This window comes from Mobula birostris, chromosome 30 (genome assembly GCF_030028105.1).
Source record: "Mobula birostris isolate sMobBir1 chromosome 30, sMobBir1.hap1, whole genome shotgun sequence".
Lineage (NCBI taxonomy): Eukaryota > Metazoa > Chordata > Chondrichthyes > Myliobatiformes > Myliobatidae > Mobula > Mobula birostris.
The window spans coordinates 17,640,805-17,667,421 of NC_092399.1; the positions used below are offsets into that span (position 1 = coordinate 17,640,805).

Consider the following 26,617-nt stretch of genomic DNA (forward strand, 5'->3'; position numbering starts at 1 on the left):
CCCCAGCAACAGGCAATAGGCAAAGCCGAGGATTTGGGGCCTTCCCCTCCGGAGATTCTCGATCGCACAATAGCAGCGGCAGCGAAGCAGGCATTTCAGAAGTTACTCCAGGTGTTCCTCTGTGCTTCTCACGGCTGACTTTGACTGTTTAGGATAATACAGATAGAGATATTTTATTGTAAATGCAAGCAGAGAATACTGGAAGGAGTTGTGAATGGAGGAAGATGAACAAGTGTAGTATCAACAATGAGTTTTTTTGCTTTTCGATTCATGTATAAGATTATATCAAGGATGTATGCTGCAGCCCCATAGACTGGCAGCTTCCTGATCCTACCCAATCCCAAAGGTAACTAATGGAAGGCTAACCAGAGTCACTAATTAAAATTCAATCAATTCATCCGTGGTGTGTTGGATGGCATCATGAAATGGAGATGGTGGTTCTGAGATATATTTAGAAACTGCTTATAGTCAGAATGCTCTTTAAGTATTATAATGGATGCCATGTGGCACACATCAAACTGACAAGAATAAGTTAATGTACAAGAATAAATTTTGGGCCCTATGATCTGTAGTAAATAGGATGCTTGAGGTATTTTATGTAGGTTCTGCTGCAAACATTCAAACTATTTTAGCTTTAACACTATTTTAGAATTGCTTTTTGGGAAGGCAAAGCAATGTTACCCAATCTTTGTGACAACAATGAGTTAGCCCAATAATATTTCTGACATCAGACTGTAGGAACAATTTCTTGAAATTTTTTGCTTTTAAAACTTACACGGGTGAACAAAACGGTTATTGGCATCACTAGAACTGTGCAGTTAGATTGAATGTTTGTGAGGAAGTTGTGAAACCAGGTCCAGATGATGGAATGCTTGCTTTTATTAGATGAGGCACAGAGCTTAAAAGTCAGGAGGTTATGTTGCAACTTTATGAAACTCTGGTTAGGCAATATCTGGGTATTGCGTACATTTCTGGTTGCCCCACAATAGGAGGAATGTTGAGGTTTTGGAGAGGATGCAGAAGAGGTTTTCCAGAATGCTGCCTGGTTTAGATGGCATGCACTGTAACAAGATGCTAGATAAATTTGGGTTGTTTTCTCTGGAGTGCCGGAGGCCGAGGGGAGATCTGATAGAGGTTTACAAGATTATGAGAGGCATAGAAAGAGTGGACAAAGAGTATCTGCTTCCCAGGTTTGAAATGTCTAATACCAGAGGGCATGCATTGAAGCTGAGAGGGGATAGGTTCAAGGGGGGGACGTGAGGGATAGGTTTTTTACTCAACGAGTCATAGATGCCTGGAATGTATTACTTGGTATGGTGGTGTAGGCAAATACATTTGAGATTTTTTAGAGATGTTTGGATAGGCACATTGATGTAAGGAAGATGGAGGGATATGGACATTATGTAGGTACGAGGGACTAAAGTTTGGGTGGTCTTGATTTGCTTCATGACTGGTTCGGTACAACATTGTGGGCTGAATGGCCTGTTCCTGTTCTATGTTCTACGTTCAATGAAACCACTAAACCCACCTCATTTTTATTTGACTTTAGGAATTGTTGTTTTACATTGCCACTACCCAGCCTGGGTAAGCCTAATTAACAAAGATATGATTATAGTGTGATGTACCTATGGTTACCAAATTAGCTTATTACCAAGCTAGAAGTGGCAATACAGGGAGTCATATTATGTTGATTCTCCCAAGCTCTGTCTGGCATCAAGCCCTACACTGTGAAACCTGTGGTAATATTAGGTTACCGACATAATTTGAAGTTGGTTGTCAGTTAGAGGATCAAAGATCAGGCACTTACTTTGGAGGCTGTGTTTGTCCTCAGTGTGTAATTTCAAGACACTGAAACAAAGAGGTTTTCTTAGGAGTGGCCTGAAGGCTAAAGGTTTGATGATTTGTTGCTGTCTGTTTTTATTCTTTAATGCTGCTCCATTTCAAAACTTTGTATATTGTAATATATAAAGGCTACACTCTCTGACTCAGATGTATAGGGAGGGGGGTGGTTAATTATTGACTGTTTTCAAGTGGGGAACCTGGTTGAAAAGAGTATATAAAGAATCTATTTAATTTTAAAGAATATATCTAATTTTCATCCAGTTGATTTCAATTTTCATCCCATTGTCTGCAATAATTATTCTATGAATACAGCATTTTGTACAATGCAATGGCCAGCTAGAAACTGCCAGGTCTCCTCTGCTTTCAGAAAATCAAAGACTTTGCAGATACTGGAAACCTGAAATAAAACCATAAAATGTGGAAAACATTCAGCACGTCAGGCAAAATTAAGAAATTACTGAACTCATAGAGTGACAGAAAGTCAAAAATGCCTGAAACACTCAGCAGGTCAGATAGCGTCTGTGGAAAAAGAAGCAGAGGTATAAACCTATTTCTCTTTCCACAGATGCCGCCTGATCTGCAGACTGTTTCAGGTAGTTTTAATTTCTCTGCCACTCTCTGAGCAATGGTTGTATAGTTATAAAATTATAATTGACCTTTAAAGACTTTACCTCTTTGTTTGGTGGAATAACTGCAGCTCTGAGAGTTGGAAGAAGGAGGAGATAAACTTGGGCTTAGCCCATAAGATCTTAAGTGATTGGAGCCTTATCTCTTATTCAGCAGTCCGATACCTATTCACACCTCTTTTTTGCTCTTTATATATCTGAAAAAAACTTTTGGTATCCTCTTTGATATGATTGGCTAGCTTACCTTCATATTTCATTTTTTCCCTCCTTATGTTTTCTTTAGTTGCCTTCTGTTGGTTTTTAAAAGTTTCCCAGTCCTCTAATTTCCCATTAATTTTTGCTCTATTATATGCCCTCACTTTTGCTTTTATGTTGTTCTTTGTCAGTCATCGTTGCATCATCCTGTCTTTAGAATACTTCTTTTTTCTATCTGTCATGTGTCTTCTGAAATTCTCCTAGAAACTCCAATCCTTGCCATCATCCCTGCTAGTGTCCTCTTCCAGACAACTTTGACCAACTCCTCTCTCATGCCTCTATAATTCCCTTCACTCAACTGTAATACAGATACGTCCAACTTTAGCTTCTCCTTCTCAAATTTCAGGGTGAACTCTATCATATTATGATCACTGTCTCCTAAGGGTTCCTTTACCTTAAGCTCACTCATCAAATCCAGTCCATTACACAACATCCAATCTTGCGTAGCCTTTCCCCGGTGGGATCAATCACAAAGTGCTGTAAAAACCCGTCTCGTAGGCAGTACGAACCAGGTTTTCCCAATTGATCTGCAAATTGAAATTTCCCTATGACTGTTGTAACATTGCCCTTCTGACATGCATTTTCTATATCCTGTTTGTAAGCTGTAGCCCACATCTTGGCTGCTGTTTGGAGGCCTGAACATAACTCCCATTAGGGACTTTTTACCCTTGCAGTTTCTCAACTCTACCAACAAGGATTCTCTATTTTCTGATCTTATGTCGCCTCACTGTGAGGATTTAATTTCATTTTTTACCAACAGAGCCACTCCAGCCCCTCTGCCTACCTGCCTATCCTTCCGATACAGTGTGTGTCATTGGATGTTAAGCTCTCAACTTTGATCTTATTTCAGCCACAACTCAGTGATGCCCACAATGTCATACTAAAAATCTCTAACTGTGCAAGAGGATCATCTACCTTATTCCATATACAGCATGCACAAAATATAACACCTTCAGCCCTGTATTCATTACCTTTTTTAATGTTTTCCCCCATGTTACAGTGCAACTCATCCGCTGACTGCAATTTTGCCCTGTCATCTGCCTCTCCTTCTGACGGTCTCACTATATCTAGGTGTATACCGACTGCCCTATCACTCTGGTTCCCATCTCCCTGCCAACTCTCACCAACAGCTCTAGCAAACCTGCCTGCACGAATATTGGTCCGCCTTGGGTTCAGGTAAGGCTGCAAGAGGTCAGTTCACACTGATGCCCAATGAGAAATTTGAATAGGTACATGGATGGGAGGGGTATGGAGAGCTATGGTCTGGGTGCAGGTTGTAGGGACTAGTCTGGCATGGACTAGATGTGGGTAAGGGCCTGTTATTGTGCTGCAGTATCCAATGACTTTATTCTAAGACTCTACGACTAAGCCTGCACATGGGGCCAGGTATCCAACGTATTGTCAAGGAGCTGCTCTGCTGAAGTGTCTCCCTGAAATTCAGGTTGATCCTTATCAGAAAAGCAAATATATTGGTTTCTGATTTGCTTTCTCGGTGTTTAAAGAAGCACTTTAAATAAAATATTCCCCCAGGGACTCTGGAAACACATCCTAGGGTATTGCTATCCTTGGGAAAGATGGATGAACCTGAGGGGAAGCTGGCAGTCAAGTACGCACACTGAGGAGGACGTGAAGAAATTAGATTTCTGGAGTCTGTGATACAACTTTACTTTCCAAATTCCAATTGAATATTGGAATAGTAAACTTATCCTCTTGAGATTTTGGGATGAGGTCATAGTCACTGTAACTCAGTCAGTCTATAGCATCTGTGTACCAGATGAAGCCTCCATGCAGTCTCCTCTGGACAATGGCTACAGCAGCAAAAACACTTGCAAAGTTGGACAAGCACGTTACACTGATCATTAGGAAAGCCCAGTAGAGCAAAGAAAAGAGCTGAAAAAATTACTGCTGTCGCCACCCAACCTAGCAGTCACCTACTCACCAAATTGCCATCAGGGAGATGCTACGAGTCCATCACCACCAGGACCAGACATCATCTCCGAATCTTCTTCCCTGTAGTTATCTAACTTATCAACAAAACTCTCTTGGATGTAATACTCTAATTGTCCCTGCACAATATCTGATAAATAGTCTTTCCTGCTGTCCTTGTTCCGTTAATAATTATTGGGTCTGTTCATATGTTCACCTTTATTTATGTTTTATTGATGTTTGTGCATGGGACTGTCCTGCTAATTGTTGATCGCTCATGGCTGTTCACACTGTTGTCTTGTAAATTGTTAGTTGCTATTCTTCTCTGTTATGGTATTGTCCTGTGTTTTATGTGTGGCACTGAACCACAATCAATTCTGGTATGATCCACATTATATATAGGCATCCATTAGTCTTGTGAGACCATAGATTTGTGCCTTGGAAGTTTCCAGGGCGCAGGCCTGGGCAAGGTTGTATGGAAGACCGGCAGTTGCCCATGCTGCAAGTCTCCCCTCTCCACGCCACCGATGTTGTCCAAGGGAAGGGCACTAGGGCCAATACAGCTTGGCACCGGTGTCGTCGCAGAGCAATGTGTGGTTAAGTGCCTTGCTCAAGGATACAACACGCTGCATCAGGCAAGGCTCAAACTAGCGACCTTCAGATTACTAGACCGACGCCCTAACCACTTGGCCATGCGCCAACACAATATTAGCAATAAAGTGATTCTGATTCTGAAAAGTTATTCTTGTTTTCAAGTGGTGATTCAGGCACCCGGGAGTAGAAAGCTTTGTTCCTAGAGCTTTTCTTATGGTTGATTGTTTGATCCGATAGGCAGAATTTCAACAGTTGCAAATGCTACACTCATATTGTAGCAGAAGTGTGTTACCCTCATTTCAGAAATGCTGTTCCATTGCTGTTAATGGGCCTGACTTCCGAAGTGGTATAACAATGCCCAGACACCATAGCATTTGATATTTAATGCAACCAAAGGCAAGGTTATATTTGAAGATGTTCAGCCCGCTGTTCATATGCTTACATATTGTTTGTATACCTGAGAAACAGGTTCATTTACAGGCTGCTATAAATACCGAATCACACACCTGTAAAACGAACAGTATTCCACAATGTTCTGACTCATATTTATTGCCTCAACCTGGCTAACTGAATGTATTTACCTGATCATTTTCTTTACTGCGACCCTGTTAGCTTGCTTTGGCTAATGTGCTTACCAACATTACAAATATGACCGGACTTCTTTGGTGGTAAAGTCCTTTGGGATACCCTGAAGCCGAAGCAGATGCTTTGGCAAATCTTCATTGAAGGGAATGACAAGAGGCATTTTGGTCTTTCGTGAGAAAATAATCCAACACAAACAAATGATCTCACTCTGAGTTTGCAGGGGAACTGTCCTGAGCAATCATTTTTATTTCAATGGATTTTAAGGGTGAAATGCGCAAACAATTCTATGATTATGACATCTATATTACATTTTTGAACAAAAATTGCATTATACATAGGCAGCAGAATTTTTGAAGCATCTCCTTTGTTGCTATTTTTTCTGATCATATTAGATAATAAAATGCGTTCTCTCTCCAGGAACAGATAGACCTGTGTTCCCATGACCTCTCTAGTAACTATTGGACCAGTCCGCAACCATTTGGGTGATACAGAGTTCACCTGGGTTCTCTTCGTGGATACAGTGGAAAGCTCTCAGTGAGAAGAGTAGAAAACTCAGGGTCAGAGTGAGGTAGATGAAAAGTTACCAAATGACCCCAAGTGCATTGAATCAGAGTGGTTTGCACTGCCCTATATTTCAGACTGTCTCACACGGAAAGCCTTTGTTTGTCCTATTCAATCATTGCAACGGCTCTGCTGCTTTGATGCTGTGTGGCTGAACGTAAGTTTAGAACATTCCCTGTCTTTCAGGGATTATAACCGCTGACCAAGGCACCCTTGTAACATTATGTACTTTAACGAGGGCCATAAAACCTTGCTGTAGTCTGTAGGACATGGAACAGCTGCAGGATCTGGCTTGCAAAACTGAGATGTGCTGAAGTGTTAGATAAATACGATTAAACTGTTGAGTCTAAATTTCAAAGAGTTGTGGTATCGGGAGCTTTGGAAATAAGACTTTTTTATAATTTGTGATTTATCACCGAGCGAACCTGGAATCTGAGCATTTATATCACCATGGGTAGCAGCCAAGAAGTTTAAATGGGAGAACTTTTTTCAGATATCGTCATCTTCAGCAAGCACAAGTGTTCTGGCAATTAATCAGGGCACAATGCTACAGACAGCCTTGGAACCAACCTGTCAGAAGTCACTCCACAGAACTATCATTTGACTTTTCTATTTTTGTTAAATCAGTATGACTTTCCCACATATTTTGCCCGACTTTTGAGCCTTCTAAGATAGAAACCGATTCTCAAAAATAAATGTCTATTTAGTGACAACCCATTGGTAAGAAGTTGCATGAGGAAGGGGAAGTATTAGGACTGCAGAGAGGTAAATGAGGGGAAGGAAGGCCTTTCTGCCCTGCAAGTACAGGATGTCTTTCCACCTCAGGCCTCTTGCATAGGACCTCCTGGTTAACATTAGACAACAAGCCTGCGCAGTTTCGGCATGTCATCTAAAACTTTGACAAACTTCAAAAGATGCACAGTGGAGGCTCTCCTGATTGGTTCCACCACGGCCTGGTATGGAAGTACCCATGTCTAAGAACAGAAAACCCACAACGGGTGGAGGATATCACCCAGTCCATCACAGGTAAAGTCCTCCCCACCACTGAGCACTGCCATAAGAAAGCAGCATCCGTCATCAAGGACTCCCACCATCCAGGCCATGCTCTCTTCTTGCTGCTGCCATCTGTGAGGACCTAATCAGGAGCATTAGGTCCCACACCATCAGGTTAAGGAACAGTTATCACACTTCAACTATCTGGCTGCTGAATAAGTGTGGGTAATTTCACTCACCTCAACTCTAAACTGATTTATTATTATTATTATTATATATTATTTGTGTTTGTATAGATTGTCTTCTTTTGCTCAGTGGATGTTTGTCCGTCTTTGTGTGTAGTTTCCAATTGATTCTTCCATATTTCTTTGTTCTAAAGTACATTTATTATCAAAGTATGTATATTTTATACAACCTTGAGATTTGTCTTCTTACAGGCAACCACAAAACAAAGAAACCCAATAGAACCCATTTTAAAAAAAAGGAAGACCCAAAGTGCAGAGATAAAAAAAAATGTGCAAACAATAAAAGTAAGCAAATAGCATTCAGAACTGGCGTTCACAAAAGTGAGTCCACACTGTGATAGTTGCAGGCCACAGTCACAGTCCTGTGCAGAGTTGAGTAACCTCGTGGAGTAACGAATTGAAGTTCAGTGCGGAGAAGCGTATAGCTCGCGGAGCAGCGGTTCGAACCTGCTCGTGCCTCGCCTCCGGCCCTGGCACCCTGTCCTTTTCAATCTGGCCCTACGCTTAAATCATCCAGACCTTGCTCTCAGACCCGGAGCCTGCCGCTTCGACATGCTCTTGTATCTGTGAATGCCTGTAAAAAAATGAATTTCAGGGTAGTATATGGAGACATATATGTAGTTTGTTAACAAATTTACTTTGAACTTTGAACCAGTGAGACTTTTCATCCAGCCCTTGATACATTCGGGGAAGTATCACTGTGTTCTTACACACTTGATGGAAGTGGGTGAGAGTAAGCCCCACACACACAGATCCACGTCTCGTCAGAGCTCCAGTGGTAGCCCGGCAGCAGTTGGTTTCACTCCTGCAGACGTGTTCAAGTCGCAGTGACCATCAGTTTACCTGAAAACTTTATACAATAAAGGATGACTTCCGTGAGATCTACCTCTTATGCTGTTAATGCCATTTTTCTTCAACCAGTAAAGTGCCTATTCCTGGGTTTTACCCCTGAGTTGCTTCAGGCAACTTGTTTGGAATTATAAGTATGTTCCAAGGTGCCTGGACAGTTGATTTCTTCCTTGCCATAAAACCATCTGAAGTCTCCCTACAATTAAACAGTCAATTTTTTTATCTTCATGGATGCTCAACGATGACAAGCAAAAGAAGCCATTTAATACGTTTTGAAGCCTTTAACCCAAAGATCACAGATATACCTTTTCACATTCTTGACCCATCTGCCTGGATTATTAGGAAGGCTTTAAGATGGTGGCTAGCTTTCCTGCATGGGACATGTGTGAGGCGTATTTTAGAATATTGGAAGTGTTGTGTATTTAATATTTCAATAACATTTGAGTAATCTTGTGTATATGTATTGGTTGATTATGTTTTCTTGTTTGTTTAAATTATTTGTGGCAGGTTATATGTATGCATATGTAAAAAAAAAAGGCATCCGTTAGTCTTGCGAGACCATGGATCTGCGCCTGGAAAGTCTTCACTCTCCAGGGCGCAGGCCTGGGCAAGGTTGTATGGAAGACCAGCAGTTGCCCATGCTGCAAGTCTCCCCTCTCCATGACACCGATGTTGTCCAAGGGAAGGGCATTAGGACCCATACAGTGTCGTCGCAGAGCACTGTGTGGTTAAGTGCCTTGCTCAAGGACGCAACACGGTGCCTCGGCTGGGGCTCGAACTCACGACCTTCAGATCGCTAGTCCAATGCCTTAACCACTTGACCACGTGCCCACTTATGTAATTTGCATTCATTATCACGCTACCACATGATATGTGCATGTCTTGCAAAAAGTAAACTCTTAAGTTACAGCCACATTTAGGACTCCCATATCTTCCTTTGAATTAATTTAATGTTTTGAAGTTACCAAATATAACAGGAAACAACTGGGCTCTAAACCAAAAGGGGTTCCTGAAATCTGCCCTGAACCTTCAGGCGCCCCACCCCAATAACCATCTGTGGCCCCGATGCCTCATCCCATACACAAGTCAAGGCAATTTTAGCCACTTGGTGCCATTCTCCCTACTTTGCCTCATTAAAACCTTGTTTCCAGCCAGGATGTGGGAAGGAGCTGCCATAAATCCCCATCCCACTCTGACTCAGGATCCACCTGACCTTCATGTCCCTGCAACTCAACAGTCGAGTTAAAATCACGCTTGGTCATGAGATTGGTTTGGGCACTTGGCCATTTACCAACCATGCTGACATTCTGCATGCTTCCCCTCCTCCTTCATTTGTATGTGGATGATTCCTATCAACTCTAAGTACATCTTACTTGCTGTAAAACTCTGTCTGAAATGAAATAATTAACACATAAACACAAGGAAGTCTACAGATGCTGGAAATCTATAGCAAGGGACACAAAATGCTGGAAGAACTCAGCAGATCTTCCCCCTCCTTCTCAGACCTGAAGAAGTGTCTCAGCCCAAAGTGTTAACTGTCTATTCATTTTCATAGATACCGACTTGCTGAGTCCTCCAGCATGGATCTTTAAGGTACCTTTAATATAGGAAGGATTTTTGCAGGCACTTAATCATATTTGCTGCATTAATTTATCTGAATGAAATGGCACAAGGTCAAGAATCTAAGCATTTGCAGAATCTTTTTTGGCTTCATCTTGTGAATCACTTCCAGACTTACAATCCTTTGTGACTAGTCATCGCTGTTATTGAATCGTGCCATCCAGGACATGCCTTCTTCTCATTGCTGCCACTGGGGAGGAGCTACAGGAACCTGAAGACCCACACTCAACGATCCAGAAGCAGTTTCCTCCCCTCCATGACAAGCTGTCGCCATTGATAAGGTGCCTGGTACGAGACTGCCAAACAAGATAAGAGCCCAGAAAAGATGAGTAACAGAGGACAAAGAATGGGAATAAAGGGAGCCTTTTCTGGTTGGTTGCCAGTGATTCGTGGTGTTCTGCAGGGGTTGGTGCTGTGTCTGCTACTTTTCACGGTAGATGTCAATGAACTGGATGAGGGAATTCGTGGCTTTGTGGTTCAGTCTGTAGACAATACAAAGAGAGGCGGAGGGCCAGGTAGTGTTGAAGAAGCCAGATTAGGAAAATGGGCAAAGATGTTGCAGAAGGAAAGCGTTTGGTCATGCAATTTCATTGAAGGAATAAAAGGGACAGACCTAACTAAAATTGGAGGTGCAATGGGACTTGGGAGTCCTCATTCATGGTTCTCAAATGGTTAGCATGCAGGTTGAGTCAGTATTAAGGAAGGCAAAGACAATGTTAGCATTCATTCTGAGAGGACTAGAATATAAAGGCAAGGATGTAATGCTGTGGTGTTACAACACATTGATCAGTCTACATTTGGAGTATTGTGAGCAAGTTTGGGCCCCATATTTAAGAAAGGATACGCTGGTTTTGGGGAGGGTCCGGAGAAATGATCCCAGGAATGAAAAGATTAACACATGAAAAGTGTTTGATGGCTCTAGGCCAATATTCACTGGAGTTTAGAAGACTGAGGGTGGATTACATTTCAATGTACAGTACTGAATATTGAAAGGCCTGGATAGTGTGAGGTGGAGAGGATATTTCCAATGCTGGGAGAGTCTAGGACCAGAAGGGTTCCGGCCCGAAATGCCGACCGATCTTTTCCACGGATGCTGCCTGACCTGCTGAGTTCCCCCAGCGTGTTGTGAGTGTTGCTCAGAATAGAAGAATGTCCATTTAGAGTAGGGGATGAGGAGGGATTTATTTAGCCAGAGGTTGTGAATCTGTGGAATTCATTGTCGCAGACAACTGTGAAGGCCAAGTCATTAGGTATATTTAAAGCTGAGGCTGGCAGTTTCTTGATTAGTAAGGGTGTCAAATGTTATGGGAGAAGGCAGACAAATGGGGTTGAGGAGGCAAAAATAATCAGCCATGATTGAATGGGGGAGCAGACTGGATGGGCCAAATGGTCTCATTCTGCTCGTTTGTCTTATGCTCTTATGACCTCTGCCATCAGAATCCCAAACAAGCCATGAACACTACATTACTATTCTTTTTTTTTGAGGAATTTATATATTTTTTGTAATGAATAGATTTTAACTGGCATTGCACTGTACTTCCTACCATAAAACAACACAGGGACAATAAATTTGATTCTGTACTTTTTCAGTTCTAGATATTCATTTATATCTCCATCTTTGGAAAATTAACTAACAAGCCCTTTTGTTTCCCAGATGTCATCCCCCAGTTGTATGGCCTCCCTACCTGCTTTCTCCCACTTTACCATCCTCCTTAAGTCCCATGTACTGGAGTTTGAGTGACATTAGGAATTGAGTGTGAAGAAGGCGGCCAGTGTATCGATTAATTCAAAATGCATTGGTATGCCCAGTGCATTTAGTAAAATATTTGAGCATGTCGTTTTTGTGTTAACAAATTACTAGTAATGTTTGAGTGTTAATAACATTCAATGGTTTTACCCCTCCCCCCCCAAAAAAATCCAGATGTTATCACGAAAGTGCAAAGGCAATATGAGTCGCTTGCATTACCTCACTCTCAAAACATGCTTCATTATTGAAGAAATGGAAACTGTGGTTCATGTTCTGAGCAGAATTATTGCCGTCAGCTCAAGCACTTCAACTTACACTTTAACCGATAAGAATGGTGTTCTCTCTGTCAGGACAATCATTTTAATTAAGGGATGTTATCATGAATAATTTCCATCCTTAACCAAAGAAATGTCTTGGAATGACAATTAGATCATAACCACAAGGTGTGGAAGGTTAATAGCCCTATTGGAACGTGGAACAATTGAACCAAAACTTGGAACGAGTTCAATACAAATTGAGTACATCTTATTTATGTGCTTGGATTTATGGTCTATTTGCCAAAAAACAAACCTCTCAGTCACGTAAAAGATATGTGCTAGGGGGTCAGTTTTACTCATCCATACATGCAGCGTAATTACTACCAAAGTTTCAACATATTTCCCTCTGCCCTGATCATAGTGAAAGTGATGTAAATCCCATCAATAGTTTGAATGCTGATAGGATCATTGCTAAATCTGCTCTGATTGGCTTGGTATATGGAGTCAAAGGCTACGTATTTAATTTTATTGACATAGAGCGCAGAATAGGCGCTTCCAGCCCTTCGAGCCATGCCACCCAGCAATCACATGATTTAATCCCAGTCTAATCATGGGACAATTTACAATGACCAATTAACCTACCAGCAGCCTTCTATATATTGACGAAACCCGATGCAGGCTGGGAGACCATTTCGCTGAACACCTATACTCAGTCCACCAGAGAAAGCAGGATCTCCCAGTGGCCACACATTTTAATTCCACATCCCATTCCCATTCTGATGTGTCTATCCATGGCATCCTCTACTGTCAAGATGAAGCCACACTTAACAACACCTTGTATTCCGTCTGAGTAGCCTCCAACCTGATGGCACGAATATTGACTTCTCTAACTTCCGTTAATGCCCCTCCTCCCCTTCACACCCCCTCCCTTATTTATTTATTTTATATATTTTTTATTTTTCCCCCTTTTTTTCTCTCTCTCTTTTTTCTCCCTCTGTCCCTCTCACTGTAACTGCTCGCCTGCTCTCCATCCTCCGGGCTCCCCTCCCCCCTTCTCTTTCTCCCCAGGCTTCCCATCCCATGATCCTCTCTCTTCTCCAGCTCTTAGATCCACCCCTCCCCTCCTGTCTTCTCCTATCATTTCAGATCTCCTCCTTCCCCTCCCACTTTCAAACCTCCTACTATCTCTTCTTTCCATTAGTCCTGACGAAGGGTCCTGGCCCAAAATGTCGACTGTACCTCTTCCTATAGATGCTGCCTGGCCTGCTGCGTTCCACCAGCATTTTGTGTGTGTTGCTTGAATTTCCAGCATCTGCACATTTCCTCGTGTCTGCGAACCTACCAGCCCGTATGTCTTTGGACTGTGGGGAGGGACCCACACAGTCAGAGGGAGAATGTGCAAAGTCCCTATAGGCGGCAGCAGGAATTGAACACGGGTCGCTGGTACTGTAAAGCGTTGTGCTAACCACTACACTGCCGATTAGTCACGCTGCCTGTAGAAAATGAAGTCTTTCTCCAATGTGCTTTTCAAATTTATCAAGGTAACAAAGTGTCAAAGTAAATGTTATTATTAAAGTACATATACGTCAGCACACACAACCCTAAGATTCATTTTCCTGCGGGCATACTCAGCAAATCCATGGAATAGTAACTATAACAGGATCAATGAAAGATCAACCAGAGTGCAGAAGACAACAAACTATACAAATGCAAATGTAAATAAGTAGCAATAAATAACGAGAACGTGAGATAATGAGATAAAAGATAAAGAGTTCTTAAAGTGAGATCATTGGTTGTGGGTACATGCTGTATCAATGGATGGGCAAGTGAGTGTAGTTATCCCCTTTTATTCAAGAGCCTGATGATTGAGGGGTAGTAGCTGTTCTTGAACCTGGTGGTGGGAACCCTGAGGCACTTGTACCTTCTACCTGATGGCAGCAGTGAGAAAAGAGCATGACCTGGATGGTGGAGATCTCTGATGCTGGATGCTGCTTTCCTACAACAGTTTTTCATGTAGATGTGCTCAATGTTAGAGAGGGCTTTAACAGACATGTACTGGGCTGAATCCAGTGCCAAAGGATTTTTCCGTTCAAAGGCATTGATGTTGCCATACCACGCCATGATGCAGCCAGTCAATACACTCTCCATTGCACAGCTGTAGAGGTTTGTCGAAGTTTTAGATGGGATGCTGAATTTCAACGGACTCCTAAGGAAGCAGAGGCACTGTCGTGCTTTCTTCACAATTCCACTCGTGCTAGGCCCAGGACAGATCTTCTGAAACAGTAAAACCCAAGAATTTGAAGTTGCTGACCCTAGCCTGTAAGGTTCAGTTTATGATCCTAATGGCTGGGATAGACCTGGTGTATGCAGGCAGTTTCTGGTCTACAGAGCAGCAGAATAACTGGAGCAAATCCATCACGGAATAGTGCAGTTGATTTCCTTTACATTATGGTAACAAAGAAAATGACACTGACAGAAAACTTACAGGAAGTAATACTCACACCAGCACAAAGCAACACAATGGATTTCCACCCATTCATTCAATGAATGAGTGGGAAATCCAGCCAGCACTTCATCCGTTTGGAATTATTTCATGTTTCCTTACTTGCGAGGTGGGAAGCAGAGGATGTGCGAAGTGAGGGGTTGTAGAATTTGGAGTGGGTAATATGGGGAGCTGCTAGGGTGGCAGGGTGGAGACACGTTTCTAACAAAGGCACTCCTTCCCTCCACTAGCCTGCAGGTCACCCTTGGGCAAGGTGTAGCACCTGCTTAGCCCCCCGATCAGGGTCAAATGAAGCCTTGGGAGTAGGTGGCGGACGGTCGTATGAGCTGCTGGTGCATATCGCAAGTCCTGGTTATGCGACCACTGATGCTAGGCAGATACTCTCTGAAGAGTATTGATAATGGCTGGGGCGACCCTTCTTGTCAAGACACTGCCCAGAAGAAGGCAATGGCAAACCACTTCCAGAGAAAAATTTGCCAAGAACAATCATGGTCAAAAACCGTGACCACCTATGTCGTAAGGCATATTATGATGATGATGGTGATGGTTGGGTCGGAGAATTCAGCTTTTTGTGTCAGCTTTATAGTTGACAATGCGGTTAGCTGCTGGTGTTTGGATATTCTGTCTTACTTAGCCCAGAAACTTGCAGCCAAAACACCTGCTGTAATTCAATCCAGCATGACTCACCTTCAGCATTCAGTAACGTGCCATAACGCTAACCGAGAGACAAAAGCACACTAGAGATGCACTTCATTCCTGGTACCATTATCTGCAGTCTTTGTGACTAATATAAGTGTCATTGACTTCATATTTCAAGTCAATGCAAGCTGATTTAGCAGTTCTCTGTTGGCATCCAAGTTATTAGTGGTTTTCCAACAGTGGTTTGACCCCAGTCCTTCCTTATGAAATGCTGGACGGGGTCAAAAAATGGTTATCTATAGTTCAAGCAATGCTGGGAACTCTCCAAATAGTAATAGAAGAAAGATGCGAAAATCTGCAGACGCTGGAAATCCATGCAACACATGCACAAAATGATGGGGGAGCTCAGCAGGCCGGGCGGCAACTATGGAAAGGAATAAATGGTCGATGTTTCAGGCCGTGACCCTTCATCAGGACTGGAATAAAAGATGAGAAGTTAGAGCGAGAAAGTGGGTGGAGGGGAGGAAGAAGCACAAGGTGATAGGTGAAACCGAGAGAGGAGGGTGAGGTGAAGTAAATGACTGGGAAGCTGATAGGTGAAAGGGACAAGGGGCTGGAGAGGGTACAAGACCATGGAAGAAAGGGGAGAGGAGCACCAGAGGGAGGTGATGGGCAGGTAAGGAAATGAGATGAGAGAGGGAAACAGGAATGGAAGTGGTGAAGCGGGGGGCAATTACCGGAAGTTTGAGAAATCAATGTTCATGCCATCAGGTTGGTGGCTCCCCAAACAGAATATAAGGTATTGCTCTTTTAACCTGAGTGTAGCCTCATTGTGCGAGTAGCGGAGGCCATGGATGGACATATCAGAATGGAAATGGGAAGTAGAATTGAAGTGAGTGGCCACCGGGAGATTCTTCTATTTCTGGCGGATAGAACATAGGTGATCGGCAAAGCGGTCTCCCAAACTATGTTGGGTCTCACCGATATACAGGGAACAACACTGGGAGCACCAGGTATAGTGGATGACCCCAGAAAAACTCACAGTTGAAGAATTGCCTCACCTGGAAGGACTATTTGGGGCCATGATTGGTAGTGAGGGAGGAGGTGTAGGGACAGGTATGGCACTTGCTCTGCTTGCAAGGATGAGTATAGTTATCTGAATAGTAATTTAGGTTTTGCTGTACGAGGCAATTGAGAAGGCATAGAATCCTAGATGGTTCAGCAAGAGACTCTTTGACCTTGGGAGCTAATCCAACTTTTGAGTGTTTGATCCCTTGTTCTACAGTTATGACTCTTCAAGCATCTAAAAGTCACAGTAACTTTAGCAATATGTTCATTGTAAGCTGTATGTGGCATTCCATAACTTTGCAATCATAACTTTTTCCACTACAATTAACAGCAACAGGCATTTATTCTCTCCAACTTTGGCTCAGCCTGCTCTTCATAATATTTGACTATAGTTTAGAATTTATTTATTGTTTTTACTATTGGAGCAATTGCAGCCTTATAAGGGATTACCCGCTTTGAACTTTCAAGAGAGTTCTGAAGGAGGCAGCATCATGTGGAATTTTCCATTGGGAACCAACTTGTGTCAACTTCTGGCAGAAGGTCATACTGCAACGTTATATGCCGCAATAATCAAGAAATCTTTAACCTGTGACTTAAAGAGGATACTACCAGCCAGGTGAGAAGCGTGTAAGTGTCCAGCCTATAACCAACTTAAGTCTATCCTTCCTGGTGCCCTCACTGCCCACTGTCTCACGTGTAGAATCACATCGTTGATTTTGAAAAGGAACTTCACTCCTAAAAAAGATATAGTGGAACAACAGTACAAATTATATCTGTCCATACTCATAGAGCAGATCAGCTTTTTTAGTCACATGTACATCGTGCTGAGGGCACGAAGTTGCCAAGCTTCCAGTGTCCACGACTTACTAACCTGAATATCTTTGGAATGGGAAGAAACCAGAGCACCCGGAGGAAACCCACATTGTCATGGGGAGAACGTGCAGGAATCAAACCCTGACTGATGATTGCTGGTACAGTAAAACAATTGCATTAACCGCTATGCCACTGTGCTCCTTTACAGCTGTCATCAAACTAATGCACTACATTTGCAAAGCATCCAGCACTCCTGCAGCCTCTTTGGACAATACGCCGATCAAGGCTGTTACACTGGACCCAGCCCCTCTGCATCCAGTGGCAGCAGTACCTTAGTCCACAGTCTCTCATAAAGCCTTTGCATTGGTTGCACCAAGCCTCAGTGAGTCCCTTAGCACTAACTCATGTAGTCTGGAATATGCCAGATGCCAGTATTGGCTCCTAGATACCCCATTGCACTGCAGTGCCAAGTTTCGAGCAGACCCAGCGTGACTCTCACCAAATTGTTGACTCTTGAATGAGAAGTATTGGGAAGAGAAGGAAGGGTACTTCGCTTTGACTTTCCCCACATGGACTAAACCGAACTGACCTCAGACGTGAGATGCATGGCAAGATCGATCTTTGAAATTCAGACTCTTCAAAGACATTGACTCGTCACACAGGTTGACTGCTTAAAGAAAAAAAAAGTCTTGGGCTTCAAGTCAGGAAGCCTTACCGAAGACTGGGAAAATTAATCTCCCTGAACTGGCAAACAAACAGCTATCACCAATGCTGCCGGAAGTTTAAATAAGCTGACAGAAATTTTGATGATATGGAGAGCAATAGTTCTTCATCTCTGTATTGCTCACAAAAGCAACAAAGTGTCAAAAAAAAGCCAGTAACAAGCTTACTGTAAAAAGCTGAAATGACACTCTCTCTTCAAACTGTATTTTCATGTTCCTATTGGAAATCTAGAGCTCATTATCCTTCTGTTATTTGCCATACTTACAAAGGAATTGGCTTTTGGCACAGAAAAATGCTGAAAATTCATTAAACATGTTTTCTTTAAATGATAAAATCATGTTAGATTACACAGATGATCTAACCTCGTTCAAGTGAATGCTTTTGCAGTAAATCCCCTAGCTTTAAATGACATGAGTAATGGATAATGCTCCTATGTCCCACTCTCCTTCTCTGTGGTGCAGAGGTAACCTGTGATCTTGGACCTCTCCATCTCATCTCACAGAACCACCAAATCTTAGATCTGCCAAGTCTCACATTTCCATTAACATTTCCCTTTTATTTTCCTTGGTGAAAAAGAATATAACCTCTTTTGTGTATCTAACCTCAGCTCTATTCACTTCAGTGGGTTTGTAATCCATGTCACTACTATGCTGTTTTCAATAGTCTGACCTTGGCAAGTTTGAATGCATGGGAAAATAATTCCAACTGTTACTACATAAACTAAAGCTAAAAGTAAAGTTTTAAAAAACTTATTATCAGAGTACATACATGCCGCCACATACAACCCTGAGATTCTTTTTCTGCAGGCATACTCAGCAAATCGATAGAACAGTAACTGTGAACAGGATCAATGGACAACAAATTGTGCAAGTTCAGATATAAATAAATAGCGATAAATAATGAGCATGAAATAACAAGATAAGAGTCCTTAAATGAGTGTAGTTATCCCCTTTTGTTCAAGGGTTGAGGGGTAGGAACTGTTCTTGAACCTGGTGGTGTGAGCCTTGAGGCTCTTGTAGCTTCTACCCGATGGCAGCAGCGAGGAAAGAACATCGTCCGGGTGGTGAGGATCCTTGATGATGGATGCTGCTTTTCTATGGCAATGTACTCGATGGTGAAAAAGAATATACCCTCCTTTGTGTATCTAACCTCAGCGCCATTACTTCAGTGGGCTTGTAATCTTTCAACAGACCACCCTGGCAAGTTTGAATGTATGGGAAAACAATTCCAACTGCTGCTGCATAAACTCGAGCTAAAAGGCTCGTGGATATAAAAATCAATAAGCAGTTTTGTGAATAATAACAAAAATAGATGTGTAATGCCTGGTTATAGTGTACACACAGATATAATGCTATTCCTTGTAATTAAACTCCTTTTGGTGTATAAAGGCATCAACAATGTAATAAACCCAACAACATCCATCAATCGCAGATTAATTACCGGTTACTCTTTATAGTTACCGTTTTCGCGGTGATAATGGTTGAGGGAGGAATGTTGGGTGGGAACCAACACGTTGGATGGTACACTGAATCTTTGTAGAGCTGATAGTTGATGGCGTGTCTGTGGTGGGGTAAAATCTGATGGACTGGCAGGAGAGGGTATTTTTTTCACCAGTAGATGGTGAATCTGTGGAATTCATTGCCACATGTTGCTGTGGAGGCCAAGTCATTGGATATGTTTAAGACAGAGGCTGATAGGTTCTTGATTAATAAAGGGGAGAAGACAGGAGAGTGGGGTTGAGAGGGATAATAAATCAGCCATGACGGAATGGCAGCAAAGACTTGATAGGCCAAATGGCCTAATTCTGCTCCTATGTCTTATGGTCTTATGGAGTGACTGAGGTGGAATATCTAGCAGGTTCCTTGAGCAGAATGATTAAGATTAGCTTTACTTGTCAAACCCTTCAAACATTAAAACATACTGTGAAATGCGTTGTTTGTGTTAAATCAAATAGATCAGTGAGGATTCTGCAGTGCAGGCTCAAGTGTCGCCACCCTTCTGCTGCCAACAGATCACCTTCACAAGTTACTAACTGTATGCCTTTGGAACGTGGGAGGAAACCAGGCCACCTGGGGGAAATCCACACAGTCACGAGAAGACCATACAAACTCCTTACAGACGGTGGCAGACATCGAACACTGTTCTTACAGCTGGCACTTTAAAGCGAAGCGTTAACCACTCAGCTGCCGCACACACAATCTTCAGGCTGCAATCCTCGCCATCTCTTATCTGACAGCAGAGCACTCGAATGCACAATACTTGTCACATGCTAAATTCATCACCTTCTAGAATAATTCACAGAAACTCTGTGATCACTCATCATTCTAGTTCTAAGCCATATTGCTCTCTCTTATGTTAGGAGGGAGATCGCAACAAACAAGTTGCTCCAGGAGGGCTGTAACAGGCTGTGCTTGTCTCTGTTCAACAGCCTTTGACGTAGTCACACAAGAAGGCTGGAATCCAGCCAGTTTATTTTTATAGGTAGAAATGCCCATCCATTCTGATGTGACCTACTACATTGCCAAGGTGTCCTTCTTAACCTGCTAGCCAAATTCAGTGACATGCATTGTGAAGTGCACTCAGTCACTAACAATGTTATTAGTTAGACCCGAATAAATATAAACATTAAATAAATAAATTTAAGTACACAGGTAGAAGGAAAGGAAGACATTGATTGATTGATTGATTAATCAATTGAATTAAAGTTAATATATAACTGTGGTGCATTAGATTGTCGGGTGCCTGATGGGATGATCATGATGGTCTGACTGTGGTGGGCTGGTTGGTGATTGAAGGTAGTGAGGATGCTAATGGGAGATGTGGTGAACTCATAGGCGGAAACACTGTGACAAGATAGTGGGGCAATTATCCTGATGACTGTGGTTGGGTGCTTGGTGGAATGACTGTGGTGAGGCGTGGCGGATGGTGGATTAGTGGTTTGACTGGGAATGAAGTGGTGATTCTATGTCTTGTAGACCTTAATAAGCTTTATTAATTTATACTTCAATTTCTGTTAGCAAAACATGTTAATGGAGAAACTGCTGCTTTTATTTTAAAATGAATATATATATCTGCAGTCCACTCAAAAATGTGCAACAGAATCTACGCACATCAGTGAGAGTTTAACTCAACAATGCAGTTCGAGTTGGGGCAGAATTCGCAGGGATATTATCACTAATGTGTGTTCAGAGCATTTTGAAGGCTGTGTTGGCATAGCTGTTTTTCTGAATTGGCTGGCATCAGAGGTTCCAGATTATTTGAAGATATGATTGAGTTTCTTTTACAGTCATAAGGTCAGAGGTAGTGATATTCAGCAGTGAATATACCATACACTAATACATCATAACTCCTCAGCAAACGAAGCATGCAGCAAGATCTAGACACCTTTTAGACATAGACTAATGAGTGGTGATATTCATGCCACAAAAATACCAGGCAACAACTATCGTCAACAAGAGAGAATCTAGCCACTTTCCCTTGACATGCAACCCCAGTGCCTAGTTCATCCCCTGTCCCGGGGGTTATTATTGACCAGAGACTCAATTGTAAATACCGTGGCTACAGAAGCTGGTCTGTGGTTGGGTACCCTGCAGTGTAACTCCACCTCCTGACAGCCCAAAGCCTTTCCATCATCTTCAATGCACAAATCAGGAGTGTGATGGAATGTCCTTAACTTGCCTGGATGAATGCAGTTCCAGCAATTCTCCAACATCCATACCATCCAGGACAAGGCACCCTGTGTGACTGGTGTTCCACCCACCATCTTAACCATTCATTCCCTCCAACACAGACTGCAGTGTGTGCTATCAGCATATGTTGACTCAGTTGATTCCTTGATTTCACGTACTGCATTGAAGTTACTCGGTTAGTCTACTGAGACAGACACCTTGTTAACTGCAGCGTCTACCAACAGGAAGGACATGAGAGCACAACCACCTACAGACGTCCCTCCAATTTCCCTGACGCAGAAATATTTTTTCTTTGTTTTCTCTTTGATGTTATGTGTAAATCCTGGAACTCCCTTGTACATACACAGCACTGTGGGAGTCCCTTCACCGAAGAACTGGAAAGATGTAAATAAAGTTCAAAGAGTACAGAGAAAATTTACTAGGATGTTGCCAGGTCTGGAGGACCTGAGTTATAAGGAAAGATTGAATAGGTTAGGACTGTATTCCTTAGCGTGTCGAAGATTGAGAAGAGGTTTGATGGTATTCAAAATTATGAGGGGTATAGATAGGGTAAATGCAAGCAGACTTTTCCACTAAGTGTGGGTGGGACTACAACCAGAGAGCACAGATTAAGGGCGAAATGTGAAAAGTTTAAGGGGAACATGAGTGGAAACTGTTTCACTCAGAGGGTCGTGAGAGTGTGGAATGAGCTGCCAGTGCAAATGGTGCATGTGAGCTCGGTTTCAACCCTTAAGCAAAGTTTGGGTAAGTACATGGATGGTAGGGGTATGGAGGGCTATGGTCCTGGTGCAGATTGCTGGTAGTAGGCAGCTTAAAAGGTTTCAGTATGGACTAAATGGGCCAAAGAGCCTGTTTCTGTGCTGTACTTTTCGATGACTCTATGACTAGCTGTGATGATTGAAGGAAATAAATCACTATCTTCAGAAAGGCACTTACAGAAGGAAGTAAATCCTGTCCTTGTCTACATTCGCCATGTCACAGAAATGAATCAATAATGACATTCTTTTTGATACTGCAGATTGTTGGTTATAACCACTGAGGCCTGTGCATTTTCTACCAAACAGGATGCCACTATTGTTCCAGCTACCCAATTTCCCTGTTTCTCAAAATAAGTGCAAGGTTCACCGAAACCTTTGCTCTTCGTTATTTCCTGTGGGGGAAGAGTTTGTTTCCTCCAGCCAACTTAACAGAGAGGAGTGAGGTGACCCAAAGTTGAAGGACTACAACATGAGTTAGTCAACCATGTGTTCCTGTAATTGAATATCCTGCCAGTTACTGATACCAGTCATTGGACACAGTACATAAACTGTTACAGCAGTTTGTAGTTCTGTATGGCCAGGTCCTGAACACTTGCTTGCTGAATGAGTCACAGCTTTCTCTATCATAATTTTCAGCCAATAAATGTCAATTGCCTGGAGACGATCAATTTAGTGTTATATCAGACACAATTTGTCAGCAGTATTGCCTGGAAGAAGATCTGGATGAGTTGATCTGGTGAATTTGCCATGGTATATCACAACCAAGAAAAGCGACAAGTCAGTTGATTCATTGACTTCCTCTTCTAAGTGTTAAATAGAAAATTATGGGCAGTTGGAAGTCATTACAGGGCTGCAGTTGTGTTTCTAAGGCTCATGTAACACCACTGATCACAAAGGTGAAACATAGGATTAGTCTCTAATCAGTGATCCCAGCCCTGAAATCTATCTCTTGCATCAATCAGTCTTTGTATTCTTTATGAGGCCATTTGATTTGTTTAGCAAAGTTCATTTTTTAATTACTGAAAACCACTGTAGAGTCAATTAGACACAAAGATCAATGTATTCTGTTCATTTATTCTGTCATTTCTTGCTTTATTCGATGGGTGCCTGTGCTGTAACTTCTAAGCAAACCCCTTTAAACACATAATATAGTTTCCAATGCATTCCTACTGAAAGGTAACTAAAGAAGCAGAGGTTTTTACTGCCGTGATGAGGAGACGCACAGGTCGGAGGAGCAACACTTCATATTCTGTCTCAGTAGCCTGCAACCTGATAACATGAACATCGATTCCTCTAACTTCTGGTAGCTTCTCCCCCCTCACCCTTCTCCCTTTTTCCATTCCATATTCCTACATCTCCTCCTACATCTTCTCTTCTCAGCTGCCCTTCACCTCCCTCTGATGCCCTTCCTCCTTCACATTCTCCCATGGTCCACTGGCCTCTCCTATCAGATTCCTTCATCTTCAGCCCTTTACCTTTCCCACCTATCACCTCCCAGCTTCCTTCTTCATCCCTCCTTCCCCACCCATCCATCTCCCCCTTCACTTCCAGCTTGAACTACTTCCCCTCACCCCACATTCTTATTCTGGCTTCTGATGAAAGATCTCAGCCTGAAACTTTGACTGCTTATTCCCCTGCATAAATGCTGGCCTGCTGAGTTCTTCCAGCATGTTATGTGTGTTGCTCTGGATTTCCAGCATCTGCAGAATCTCTTGTGTTTATGAAGTGTGGGTGAGTTTCACTTTGGCCAGTGATGTAAGCTACAAGCTATTGACTTGATTTTGTTTTATTCCGCTGGATCATTTAAAGGCTAAGACAATAACTTCTGGATCACTAATTCAAATTCAATAAAGCATGACTTTTCTCATGATCTCTGCTACTAGATAGTTTCTGAGGAGCTTTATGAATTATCAACTGGTAATAGCTCCAAAAGAATAATCTGAAGAACTTCAAGGTTTCTTTTACCATTTTCAAAAGTATTTAATACATTAACACCAATGCATGCATTTCACTTACTGTATATATTTAAATTCTACTTCAGTTGTTTAGAGTTTAGAAGAAGCGAAGTACATTGGATGTTAAGAATATAGAAAGCTGGACTATAAGGGATCAAGATTTATAAGGAGCAGCTGGCAAAGAAGAGTTGAGGCCAAGATCAGATCAAGTCAAGTCAAATTTATTGTCATTTAATTATATACTGAACAGGTATGTAACCAAATAATATTTATAGAAGCAAGACAATGCTTTTTCAAACCAGGGTATAAAGCACAGTAGTACACATAACACACAATAACTTATGAAAGTAAGGATAAAATCTACAGATGAATCACACATAAATAACAAACTAAAGTGCATAAATTAAATACTGTAAGGAGCAGGTTAACCAGTGACACTTCAAAAGTGATTGTTTTTATGCATTGGAGACTCCTACCCGACGGTGAAAACTCAAAGAGGATGCCGGTGGATGGGTGGGATGAGCCCTCTGTACACAGCGCTCCTGATAAATTTCCGCGGTGGATGGTAGGGGGGATCCCTATGATCCTCTCAGCCATTCTGTCAGTTCTTTGCAAGGACTTCCCCTCCGATGCTCGGCTGCTGAAATACCAGATGGAGATGCAACTTCTCAGGCTCCCAATGGTGCTCCTGCAAAATGTGGTAAAATCAGTCATAACATTGCCAAATGATGAAGCAGGGTGTAAAACTTCTGTCTTTTTTTTAACATAAACAATCAATAGGCCAAGCAACATCTCTGGAGAAATGAGGTTGACTGACAGGATGCCATTTTGGAAATCATTATTTTTAGTCAGAGATGAGGGCAGAAAGAGCCTCGGTTGGACATAACATCCAAAAGATGTTCTATGCTGTGAAGTGACATCTGGTGGGCAGTACTATCACAGCAGGGGTTCCCGGCCTTTTTCATGCCATGGGGCCCTACCGTTAACCGAGGGGTTGATAGACCCCAGGTTGGGAACTCTTGTATTAAAGCATCAGCCAGGAAACTCAGCCAGGTTGTCTCATACAGCTTGTGTCTGAGCCCTCAGGGCAGGATTGTGTCTGAACCATCAAGTTAAGATAGAATGGCCCTTGTGGTGATGCCCGCTTTGTGGGTATAAAGCTCAACAGAGCAGTAACTGATCAGGAATTATTACATTTCAGCAAAAATGGAAGATCTTCATGAGAGGAAGGAGGTGACAGAAACACATTTAAAAAAAAACAGCAGGCTGTGATGCTTAACAGTTCCACTGATTTTACAGTTTGTTCTTCAAAACCTTTCATGAGACTGTCAGCCTCATTCTGCACAGGAAAATGTACAGTCTACTGGGACATGGAAAGGAGAAACTTAATGCCATTGAGGTCAAGCTCAAGATATCCTTCATCTGAACCAAAGGGAGATAGAGAACTCATTGACCCTGACCACCAAGTGCCTATTGTTTCATATGAAGTCTCCTAATTCAGACAGGGAGCATTAAAAACAAACTTTATTTGTCTATTTTATGCTTAGGAAATGGTGTGAAATGCTCTTTGGCTGTCATTAGAGCTAAGCTGTACATGTGCTTGTTTTTAACATTAAACGGGAGTTAAACAAACCACCTCTGCAACACAATACATAGCAGAGTAAACCATATTCAGAAGGAAATCCAAAAATAAAATGATCGGCTCACGATCTAGGAGTTGACCAAAGGACTGTGTGTGCAACTCTCTGCTTACAGTGCTCGCATGAGACATTGTCTCTCACCCATCATTCCCTAAACCAGGGGTTCCCAACCTTTTTTATGCCATGGCCCCCTACCATTAACTGAGGGCTCCATGGACACCAGTTTGGGAACCCCCTGTCTGTGCAATTTAATAAAACATGCACAAATATTTCAATGTTTCATTGAAATCATTACACATTTTATTCTCGAGCTAGCAAAGAGTTGGACAGTTGAGGGAATTATCTTACAGAAAGTTATTGCTAAAACTATCTTCTTGCTGTTGCCATCAGGAAGAAGGTACAGGAGCCTCAGGCTCACACCACCAGGTTCAGGAACTGTCATTACCGCTCACCCATTAGATTCTTGAACCAAAGGGGATAACTTGACTCAACTTCACTGGCCCCATCACTGAAATGTCCACACAATCTATGGATTCACTTTCAAGGACTCTTCATCTCATGTTTTCGATATTTATTGCTTATTTATTTATTATTATTTCTTTCTTTTTGTATTTGCACACTGTTTGACCACCCAAACTGGTGTAGTCTTTCATAGATTACATTATGGTTATTATGCTATTATGGATTTATTTGGTATGCTCACAAGAAAATAAATGTCAGAGTTGTATA

General features: G+C 42.2%; 1 protein-coding gene across 2 annotated transcripts in view; it reads left to right on the forward strand.

The window, feature by feature from the left end:
- fhl3a (four and a half LIM domains 3a) overlaps window positions 1–26,617 on the forward strand; it is a 132,190-nt gene that overhangs the window by 19,248 nt on the left and 86,325 nt on the right. Inside the window, exon 2 of one of the 2 annotated variants that reach the window (XM_072247220.1) lies at window positions 24,335–24,498. The exons of the other annotated variant lie outside the window; for it this stretch is intronic. The gene's annotated coding sequence lies outside the window, so the exon portion shown is untranslated. The remainder of the gene's footprint in view (window positions 1–24,334; window positions 24,499–26,617) is intronic. 2 annotated transcript variants of the gene reach the window in all.